Source organism: Apodemus sylvaticus, chromosome 5 (genome assembly GCF_947179515.1).
Source record: "Apodemus sylvaticus chromosome 5, mApoSyl1.1, whole genome shotgun sequence".
NCBI classification, from domain to species: domain Eukaryota; kingdom Metazoa; phylum Chordata; class Mammalia; order Rodentia; family Muridae; genus Apodemus; species Apodemus sylvaticus.
The window spans coordinates 82,385,475-82,397,510 of NC_067476.1; positions in this window are offsets into that span (position 1 = coordinate 82,385,475).

Consider the following 12,036-nt stretch of genomic DNA (forward strand, 5'->3'; position numbering starts at 1 on the left):
TCTTTGGGACACAATGAAAGCAGTGCTAAGAGGAAAATTCATAGCCCTGAGTGCCTCCAAAAAGAAAATGGAGAGAGCATATACTAGCAGCTTAATGACACACCTGAAAGCCCTGGAACAAAAAGAAGCTATTTCACCCAGGAGGAGTAGAAGACAGGAAATCATCAAACTCAGGGCTGAAATCAATCAAGTGGAAACAAAGAGAATCATACAAAGAATCAAGAGTCCAGGAGCCGGTTTTTTGAGAAAATCAACAAGATAGATAAACCCTTAGCCAGAGTGATCAAAGGGCACAGAGAAAGTATCCAAATTAACAAAATTAGAAATGACAAGGGAGATATTACAACAGAAACTGAGGAAATCCAAAAAATCATCAGATCCTACTACAAAAGCCTATACTCAACACAACTGGAGAATCTGGAGGAAATGGACAATTTCCTAGACAGATACCAAACACCAAAATTAAATCAGGACCAAATAGATCATCTAAACAGTCCCATAACCCCTAAAGAAATAGGAGGGTGTCACAGAAAGTCTTCCAACCAAAAAAAGCACAGGACCAGATGGTTTCAGTGCAGAATTCTATCAGACCTTCAAAGAAGACCTAACACCAATACTCTTCAAACTATTCCACAAAATAGAAACAGAAGGAACCCTACCCAATTCTTTCTATGAAGCCACAATTACGCTGATACCAAAACCACACAAAGATCCAACAAAGAAAGGAAACTTCAGACCAATCTCCCTTATGAATATCGATGCAAAAATACTCAATAAAATTCTTGCCAACCGAACCAAAAAACACATCAAAACGATCATCCACCATGATCAAGTAGGCTTTATCCCAGGGATGCAGCGTTGGTTCAATATACGGAAATCCATCAATGCAATCCCCTATATAAACAAACCCAAAGAACAAAACCACATGGTCATTTCATTGGATGCTGAAAAAACATTTGACAAAATTCAGCATCCTTTCATGCTTAAAGTCTTGGAAAGAACAGGAATTCAAGGCCCATACCTAAACATCCTTAAAGCAATATACAGCAAACCGGTAGCCAGCATCAAACTAAATGGAGAGAAACTTGAAGCAATCCCACTAAAATCAGGGACTAGACAGGGCTGACCCCTTTCTCCTTATCTTTTCAACATTGTACTTGAGGTACTAGCTCCGGCAATTCGACAACATAAGGAGGTCAAAGGGATACAAATTGGAAAGGAAGATGTCAAACTATCATTATTTGCAGATGACATGACAGTCTACCTAAGTGACCCAAAAAACTCCACTAGAGAGCTCCTTCCTACAGCTGATAAACAACTTCAGCAAAGTGGCAGGTTATAAAATCAACTCAAGCAAATCAGTAGCCTTCCTATACTCAAAGGATAAGCTGGCTGAGAAAGAAATTAGGGAAATGACCTCCTTCACAATAGCCACAAACAGTATAAAGTACCTTGGGGTGACTCTTAACAAACATGTAAAAGATCTGTATGACAAGAACTTCAAGACTATGAAGAAGGAAATGGAAGAAGACCTCAAAAAATGGAAAAAACCTCCCATGCTCATGAATTGGCAGGATTAATATAGTTAAAATGGCCATTTTGCCAAAAGCAATACACAGATTCAACGCAATACACAGATTCAACGCAATACCCATCAAAATCCCATCTCTTCACAGAGTTAGAAAGAGCAATCCTTAAATTCATCTGGAATAACAAAGAACCCAGGATATCTAAAACGATTCTCAACAATAAAATGAATTCTGGGGGTATCAGTATCCCTGACCTCAAGCAATACTACAGAGTAATATTGTTAAAAACTGCATGGTGACAGGAAGGCGGATCAATGGAACAGGATTGAAGATCCAGAAATGAACCCACACACCTATGGCCACTTGATCCTTGACAAAGGGGCTGAAAACATCCAGTGGAAAAAAGATAGCCTTTTCAACAAATGGTGCTGGTTCAACTGGAGATCAGCATGCAGAAGAATGCAAATTGATCCACCCTTGTCTCCTTGTACTAAGCTCAATTCCAAATGGATCAAGGACCTCCACATAAAGCCAGACACTCTGAAGCTAATTGAAAAGAAACTGGGGAAGACCCTTGAGGACATTGGTACAGGCAGAAAGTTCCTGAACAGAACACCAATAGTATATGCTCTAAGATCAAGAATTGACAAATGGGACCTCATACAATTACTAAGTTTCTGTAAGGCAAAGGACACCATCAAAAGGGCAAATCAGCAACTAACAAATTGGGAAAAGATCTTCACCAACCCTACATCAGGTAGAGGGCTAATATCCAATATATATAAAGAACTCAAGAAGTTAGACTCCAGAAAACCAAATAATCCTATTAAAAAATGGAATACAGAGTTAAATAAAGAATTTTCACCTGACTAACTTCGGATGATGGAGAAGCATCTTAAAATGCTCAATTTCATTAGTCGTTAGGGAAATACAAATAAAAACAACCCTGAGATTTCACCTTACACCAGTCAGAATGGCTAAGATTAAAAATTCAGGAGACAGCAGGTGTTGGCAAGGATGTGGAGAAAGAGAAACACTCCTCCACTGCTGGTGGGGTTGCAAATTGGTACAACCACTCTGGAAATCAGTCTGGCGGTTCCTCTGAAAACTGGGTACCTCACTTCCAGAAGATCCTGCTATACCACTCCTGGGCATATACCCAAAAGATTCCCCAGCATGTAATAAGGATACATGTTCTACTATGTTCATAGCAGCCCTATTTATAATTGCCAGAAGTTGGAAAGAACCCAGGTATCCCTCAACAGAAGAGTAGATGCAAAAAATATGGTATATATACACAATGGAGTACTATTCAGCCATTAGAAACAATGAATTCATGAAATTCTTTGGCAAATGGATGGAGCTGGCGATCATCATACTAAGTGAGGTAACCCAGACTCAAAAGATGAATCATGGTATGCACTCACTGATAAGTGGATATTAACCTAGAAAACTGGAATACCAAAAACATAATTCACACATCAAATGAGGTACAAGAAGAACGGGGGAGTTCTGGAAAGACTCAGTGAAGCAGTATAGAGCAAAACCAGAAGAGGGAAGTGGGAAGGGTTGGGTGGGAAAACAGGGGGAGGGAAGGGGGCTGATGGGACTTTCGGGGAGTGGGGGTCTAGTAAAGGGGAAATCATTTGAAATTTAAATAAAAAATTTATCGAATAAAAAAAAAGAAATTGGGTCCTACAACCACACACCAGGATATATAATAACTACTGTTGGACTAGTCAGACCAACACTTAATCCATTCTAATAAAATCTTCTTACTTTATTTGTCCCTATTCATCTATCTATCAGTCTGTCCTTATATTTATCTAGCATCATCTATCAGTTATCAGTTCTGTTCTTATAAAGAACCATAATAACATATCTATTATAGCTCTTTTAAAAATGTTGGCATAAAATTACTGTTTTCCTAACAATTTTTAAGATTGAGGTCACAAATGAAACTATCAATGTGTGATATAGAACCAAAGATTGGTGATATTACTATTATTTTCCTTCTGCTAATATATTTCTTACTACCTACATGAACTATTCATGACTAACTAGTATGTTGCTTGATGATTTTGACTTTACATTGAATAGCTTATTTACTACTCCAGAACATCAAGGATTTTTTGGTTTTGTTATTATTTGTTTTACTTTTGTTACTTTTCTGGATTCATTGGTTCACATTCATTTAAGAGAATTTTATCATTAATTCACTTATTTCTCACTCTGAGTTTCATGATGGTGTCATTTTGACTAGATGTCTTATTCCTTGAAAAATATCCGGACATCTATGACAACAAAATGCCTATAGTATTGATTCTTTTTAAAACTAGGATGTAGACAATTATATGATAACTTCCTATCTTTATAAAGCAGTAAAGTGATACAAATATAGAGAACATAATGATTAATATTTAACTCCAAATTTGACATACTTACAAAAGAGGAGAAAATTTCAAAGTGTTGTATGACAAAAATATAACAAAATATACATTTATTGTAGTTTTATAATTGCATTTACTAAGATCTCTTATAAGGAAGGATTCTAGTAATAATTAGAAAGCTTGTTCAAGTACAAATAATAAATATAATTTGATATTTAATTTTTTAACCATTAATCTATTTCCTACAGTATAAGACAATTACATTATTAATTAATGGTTTAATTACTTTTTTTGATTTAAAGATGAATAATAATTTAGTAGTAAAATAGTAACATTTGTTTTTTTAAACTATGAAAATTAATAAATAAAAAGGCCAACTTATAATTTTTAAGGATAGCTCAGGGACGTGAATGGCTGACTACATTGCCTTCTAATAATACTCTCAACAGGGAGGAAATTCTTACAATTAAATGTCTTGATAAGCATGTGAAACATAGATATTTTTAAAGCAGACAAAATAAATAAACAGAGCATCAGAATTTTCTTCTGCTGTTGAAACTCTGTAACTGAACATTCAGTTAAAGATTGAGAGAGAGATTTAAGCACTGTATTTCTTTGGAAAAATAAACTACTTCAGAGATCTTCTCTGCCTTCTAGTAGTAACTATGCTTTATAACTGCACAGGGTACACTTCACTGGCAAAGGCTAGCACTTCTGAAGAAGCTTCTTCTTCCATACTTAGAATTTATTGATGAATAGATAGTGTGTAGTGCTCAAGGTAAATTTCTGTCAATTAAACTCTTTGCTATGTTCTTATCACCTGTGTGTACTTATGATCCTAGAACTAAATAAAATATAATTCGTATTTCTTAAGGCATAGCAGTGATGGAGTGTTCTTCTGATACAGAAGGGGTTGTACAGGCAGGCAATGGAACCCTCAATAGATATTTAGAGTCCATGATGTACCAGACATTGTGGGTAATAACCCAGAAAAATGAGGCATGCCCCTGTACTCTCAGCTGAAGTTTCCTCAGGAGACATGACCACAAATAATCAGATTGAGTTAGATATGAAAGGAGCTTAGACAGAAATATAAATAATACTTGTCATAAATGTGAAGGAAAAAACAGTAAAAACATGTCTCTAGGGGGGGGGGAAAGCTCAGAAATTTTACCAAAGGTTTGTAACAAGACTTTGCAGAGATTGCAATTGGAGGGAATCTCATATGACACATAACATTTTGCTGCACTGGACTGAGTACATTTCAAAAATTTAAAGCCACATTTGACACTGTCATAGAGGTGTTGATCAGATGCCATGGGGAGATTTTCCTAAAAAAAAAAAATACTTCAGGCTCTCCTGCATCAGGGAACCCCTGTCTTGCTCCCATATTCTCACTGGAACTTCACAGTATTTCAGAACAGTTACACTTTATTCTACTTTCACATTTCCGTGTGTGGTTCACACACCAGTACGTTTTTAATCACTAACTGCTATGAAGAAAACAAAACTGCTTATGCTCTACACAAACGATACCTGTTTCTTTATATAATTAACAAAAATACACGATTTGAAGGTAATAAGTGCTTTGAAATCCTAAGTAGCTAAAAATTACTTTTATTTAATAAACACAATTTCAGTTTTAGTTTTAGAAATGTCCATAAATGGCTATAATGTCATTTATATACATTGTACACTAATGCATGTAAAAATATTTCCTGTTTTCATAAACAGATAACTGTAGAACGTTTAGCTCATTATGGCTAACAATATTGGCATAAATTAGGAACTAGTGCAGTAAATATATGACATGTGAACTTCCTTATTTTTTTATTAGATTTATTTTTTATTTACATTTCAAATGATTTCCCTTTTCTGGCTCCCCACTCCCCTTTTAACTTAATATAGCACACCATGACAAAAACCACAAGATAATAGTCAATATACTTGACTTAATAATTGATCAAGAATTGCCTTTACTTTTTTTCTTTCATAGGGGAACACAATAATACTTAGATTTTCCCCAATAATGCCCATATTCTACCCATCTGGGAATGAGTATTCTCCCCTTTCCACAGATTTTTCAGACCTAGAAAAAAACAGCCAGGGTGTTTAATATAAAAGAAATGTCACCCTAAGCTCTCTCTTTATTACTGTTGCAGAAACCAGCAGCATTTGAGATGGTTTGGGTTTACATATACTGAGTCTAATAACAAAAGGCAACTGACTTAAACATTATCAACATCTATTGGGACAATTTTGTAAATGTTATCATGACACAGACTATGTTATTCTTCCAGATAAAAATACTACCATAAAGAAGACAAGGTATGGTTTTTGAACCTGGAGAATCTCATATAAAATCACTAGTTTGAAATGTTTTATATTTATAGACTTTACTGCTAATTTCTCTTGTTATGTAGAAACTTTTTAATTCACAAAATTTGATTTGTCTGTTATTGTTTTTCAATGCTTAGAGGAGACATATGCAAAATAATATTTCTGTACTAATGTTCTAAAATGCTTCTTTTATATTTTCTCCTAGTAGTATCACAGATTCAGCTGTTGTGTGACAATCTTTAATCCCTTTTGTGTTACTTTTTGTAAGACAAGATCTCATGGAACTCAGTATGGGATTGAATTCATCACATACCCATGGATATTCTTGGATTTTTATACCATTTGCCCTTATCATTTAAGTTCTGGGATTATAGGAGTGTGATACTATTTTTGCTTATAAGTCATTGCGTATCAATATCATAGTCATATACATGGTAAGAAAGCACTCTATAAATAGGCTACATTCCCAGTTGCCATAATTAACTAGAATTCACATTTTAGTAAACAAAGGGATATATATTTGTAAAGATATTTCAGAGACATATGAAGCAATATAAAGAAAATCAAATTTAGAACTTCTCAGTCCAAATTTTATATGCTTACTCATATAGTAAAAAACTATATATATACATATATATTCAACAATGATACTTGAATAGATGTATATAAGCTCAAGCATCATTTTATATATATATATCTTGATTCTCTGATAATTTTAGACCCCAAATGAACATTAAAGATAACATTAATTATTAAAGGAGAAAGTGAGAGTGAATATTATAATCAAGGAATGTTCATTTCATTGACTAGCATTATTTCAGAAGGTCTTTGACCAATGTAATACTTTAAATTTCATTTTATGCTTTAAAATCAATTTATCTAGTATTTATAAACATATGATTTATTTTTATAAAATTCACATCCAATTCCTTTCCTAAATTCCATTTCATTTTTTCTATGGCAGGTAATTTGAATTTTTATGGATCATATTAATATTTTCATTGGGCATGTTCATGATGGGGCTTGGATATGTAGTAAATCAAAGATTATTAATAGATTCCCGACTAAACTAAATGAAATAGTAATATTGTGCTACATCAGCAATGCAAAATTACAAGTGTGTTTCTAATGCTACACTGAATTTTGCTTTTTATCACCATCCCTTCTCTATATTCACCAATAAATAGAAATAATTCTATATATATATTTATGTCCTGAACTAAAGCATTTGACTTAACTATTTGATAGGCAGATGATTAACAGTTAATAAATTTTATTAAATCTTATATTTTATCAAATACTAGGTTGTTTGGGAAACAAACTTACTAGTGACATTGCAATGGAGTGAATATTAAAACTGAAGAAAATGATGTGAGCCAGGTGAGTATTTGTCTAAGATGACACTGCAATAAAATGGAAATATTGATGGTCTGAATATAAGACCTATTAGGCCTGTTCTTTGAACATAGTAGTATGGTATTTGCAGATGATGGCAAGAAGAATGAGCTGGCTAAAACACAAATTATTAAATGTAGTAGAATCGTTTACATTTTTCTAAATATAATCTGTACATTGTTTCTTTTGGTCTTAAAACTGAGAGTTTAGATAAAGCCATCTTAGCTGTGCCCTCCTTTTGCTTTAAAACCATAACTGTGCTTGTCTGGCTTTTATTCCCATTATGCAAAGATGAGATATCAGTGTATAAAATTTATCATAGTTTTATCATATGCAAATTTTTGGTGGTTGATCTTTTTTTTGCATGACCTGATAATCAGTTATTTAGTGAAGACAGACTAAGAGAAGACTATAAAATTCCAAGCAAATATTGTACATTAATATTTTAACATAATACATGCATGACAGTAAATTCATAATGAAATTTTATGAGCTAAAAATGACAGACATAAGCTGAGCTGAATGAATTTTCTTTTTGACTCTGGTATGTTTTATTAATTTCTATTATTAAGAATTTATAAAGTACTTTGTATTTGGACATACTTTATAGGCAGCAATTAACCATAATTGTGACCATTACCCTCACTATAATATGCTTGTAAATTTAACAAGCATAATTATCTGCTTTCAGTTTATCTACATGTGTATAGGTATATGAATATGCATATGAAAGTGTGTGTGAGTGTGTGTGTGTGTGTGTGTGTGTGTGTGTGTGTGTGTATTCGGACATTTCAGATTTCTGATGAAATATAGGTTTTATAATATGACAGTATTATAAGTAAAATTTTTATGAATGATAATATGAGTCACTGTCAAAGTAATATTGTGTTGACTTTCACAACAATTACATTGAAATGAGAGAAATTTGATCAACAAATCATCTCTAATTTATCTGACATTTTTATTTAGAAAACAGTAACAGTTTTCATACTGTGTTAAAAATTTGTGGAGAAATATTACATCTGAGGAGGTAGTATTTAAAGATACGCCCTTCATTAGCAATGTAATGTTTTCCCCAACACACACCTTAGGATTTTTGACTATGCAATAATGTTTTGCTATAGTGATATGATACAGGGGAGAAAGATTCTTAACCTTCTTAGGGTACAGTCATTGTCACTACCTGCAGCTACTGAGAACTGGGTCCCTGGAAGAGAAGATGGGGATAGATGGGGGTGACGAAAAGAATGGAGGCCAGGACAACTCAATTGCTGACTGAGGCCCCAAGTGTAATGGAGGTCTGACAATTTAGTAGTTTGGGCGAGTCCCTCCCCCCAAACTCCAAGGTGTGTTCAGGGGAAGTGTTCTGGCTGCTCCTCCGGCTTGGCTCCACTGCTCTGGAAGCTGGGCAGGTCACCTGTTTATTTCAGGAATTCATAAACCTGGCAAAAAAACCTTCACTCTGAGAGCTCCGCCCTAGGTGCAACAGGATCCTGACTAGGACAGGAATCACTTCTCAACAAAGGCTGGGAGAGGAAGTTCACCTTGGAGGGATTGCAAGCTGGCAAAACCATTCTGGAAATCAGTTTGTGGATTCCTCAGAAAATTAGACATAGTACTACCTGGAGGAGTGTTCCTCTTTCTGCACATCTTAGCCAATACCTGCCGTCTCCTAAGTTTTTAATCTTAGGCATTCTGACTGGTGTGAGGTGAAATCTCAGGGTTGTTTAGATTTGCATTTCCCTAATGACTAATGGTGTTGAACATTTCTTAAGGTGCTTCTCAGCCATTCAAAATTCTTCAAGTGAAAATTCTTTGTTTAGCTCTGTTCCCCAATTTTAATAGGGTTCTTAGGCTCTCTGGAGTCTAACTTCTTGAGTTCCTTGTATATATTGGATATTAGCCCTCTTTGTATATATTGGATATATTTTGTATATATTGGATGTAGGGATGGTGACGATCTTTTCCCAATTTGTTTGTTGCTGTTTTGTCCAATTGACAGTGTCCTTTGCCTTACAGAAACTTTGTAATACTCTGAGTTCCCATTTGTCAATTCTTGATCTTAGAGCATAAGCTATTGGTGTTCTGTTCAGGAACATTTCCCCTGTTTCCCTGTGCTCAATGCTCTTCCCCAGTTTCTTTTCTATTAGTTTCAGTGTATCTGGTTTTATGTGGAAGTCCTTGATCCACTTGCAGTTAGTAAAATGTGATAAGAATGGATCAATTTGCATTCTTCTGTATGCTGACCTCCAGTTGAACCAGCACCATTTGTTGAAAAGGCTATCTTTTTTCCACTGGATAGTTTTAGCTTCTTAGTCGAAATCAAATGACCATAGGTGTGTGGGTTCATTTCTAGGTCTTCGATTCTATTCCATAGTTCTACCTGCCTGTCATTGTACCAATACGATGCAGTTTTTAACACTATTGCTCTGTAGTACTACTTGAGGTCCGGGATACTGATTCCCCCAGAAGTTCTTTTACTGTTGAGAATAGTTTCAGCTAATTCTGGGTTTTTTGTTATTCCACATGAATTTGAGAATTGCTCTAACTCTACAAAGAACTGAGTTGGGATTTTGATGGTGATTGCATTGAATCTGTATATTGCTTCCATGAACATAGAAGATTTTCCTATTTTCTGAGGTCTTCTTCGATTTCCTTCTTCAGAGACCTGAAGTTCTTGTCATACAGATCTTTCACTTGTTTGGTTAGAATCAGACCAAAATACTTTATATTGTTTGTGGCTATTGTGAAGGATGCCATTTCCCTAATTTCTTTCTCAGCCTTCTTATCTTTTGAGTATAGGAAGTCTACTGATTTGCTTGAGTTGATTTTATAACCGGTCACTTTGCTGAAGTTGTTTATCAGCTGTAGAGGTTCTCTGGTAGAGTTTTTGGGTAACTTAAGTATACTGTCATATCATCTGCAAATAGTGAGAGTCTGACTTCTTCCTTTCCAATTTGATCTGCTTATGTTGTCTAATTGCTCTAGCTAGAAATTCAGGTACTATATTGAAAAGATATGGAGAGAGGGGGCAGCCTTGTCTAGTCCCTGATTTTAGTGGGATTGCTTCAAGTTTCTCTCCACTTAGTGTGATGTTGGTTACCAGTTTGTTGTATATTGCATTTATTATGTTTATGTATGGGCCTTGAATTCCTGTTCTTTCCAACACTTTTAGCATGAACGGATGCTGGGTTTTGTCAAGTTCTGTTTAGCATCTAATGAAATGACTATGTGGTTTTTCTTTGAGTCTCTTTATGTAGTGGACTGCATTGATGGATTTCCGTGTATTGAACCAACCTTGCATCCCTGGGATGAAGCATACTTGATCATGGTGAATGATCATTTTGATGTGTTCATGGATTGGCTTGGCAAGAATTTTATTGTGTATCTTTTCAATCAGTATTCATAAGGGAAACTGGTCTGAAGTTCTCTTTCTTTGTTGGATCTTAGTGGTTTTTGTATCAGTGTAATTGTGATTTCATAGAAGGAATTGGGTAGTGTTCCTTCTGTTTCTATTTTGTGGAATAGTTTGAAGAGTATTGGCGTTATGTCTTCTTTGAATGTCTAATAGAATTTGGCACTAAAACCATTTGGTCCTGTGCTAATTTTTGGGGTTCGAAGACTTTCAATGACCCCTTCTATTTCTTTAGGGTTTATGGGTCTGTTTAGATGATCTATTTGATCCTGATTTAATTTTGGTGTTTGATATCTGTCTAGGAAATTGTCCATTTCCTCCAGATTTTCCAGTTGTGTTGAGTATAGGCTTTTGTAGTAGGATCTGAAGATTTTTTTTGAATTTCCCCAGTTTCTGATGTTATATCTCCCTTTTCATTTCTAATTTTGTTAATTTGGATATTGTCTCTGTTCCCTCTGGTTAGTCTGGCTAAGGCTTTATCTATATTGTTGTTTTTCTCAAAGAACCAGCTCCTTGTTTTGTTTATTCTTTGTATGCTTCTCTTTGTTTCTACTTGATTGATTTCAGCCCTGAGTTTGATGATTTCCTGTCTTCTACTCCTCTTGGGTAAATTAGCTTCTTTCTGTTCCAGGGCTTTCAGGTGTGTCCTTGAGCTGCTAATGTATGCTCTCTCAGGTTTCTATTTTCTTTTTTCTTTCTTTCTTTTTTTTTTTTTTACTATTTTAATAAAACTTTAATTCATAACATGGTAAATTTAATTTTTTTATTTGATATATCCTTTATTTACATTTCAAATGATTTTCCCTTTTTTGGCTCCCCACTCCCTAAAAGTCCCATAAGCCCCCTTCCCTTCCCCTGTTCCCCCTTCTACACCTTCCCACTTCCCTGTTCTGGTATTCCCATATACTGCTGCACTGAGTCTTTCCAGAAACAGGGACCCCTCTTCCGTTCTTCTTGGACATCATTT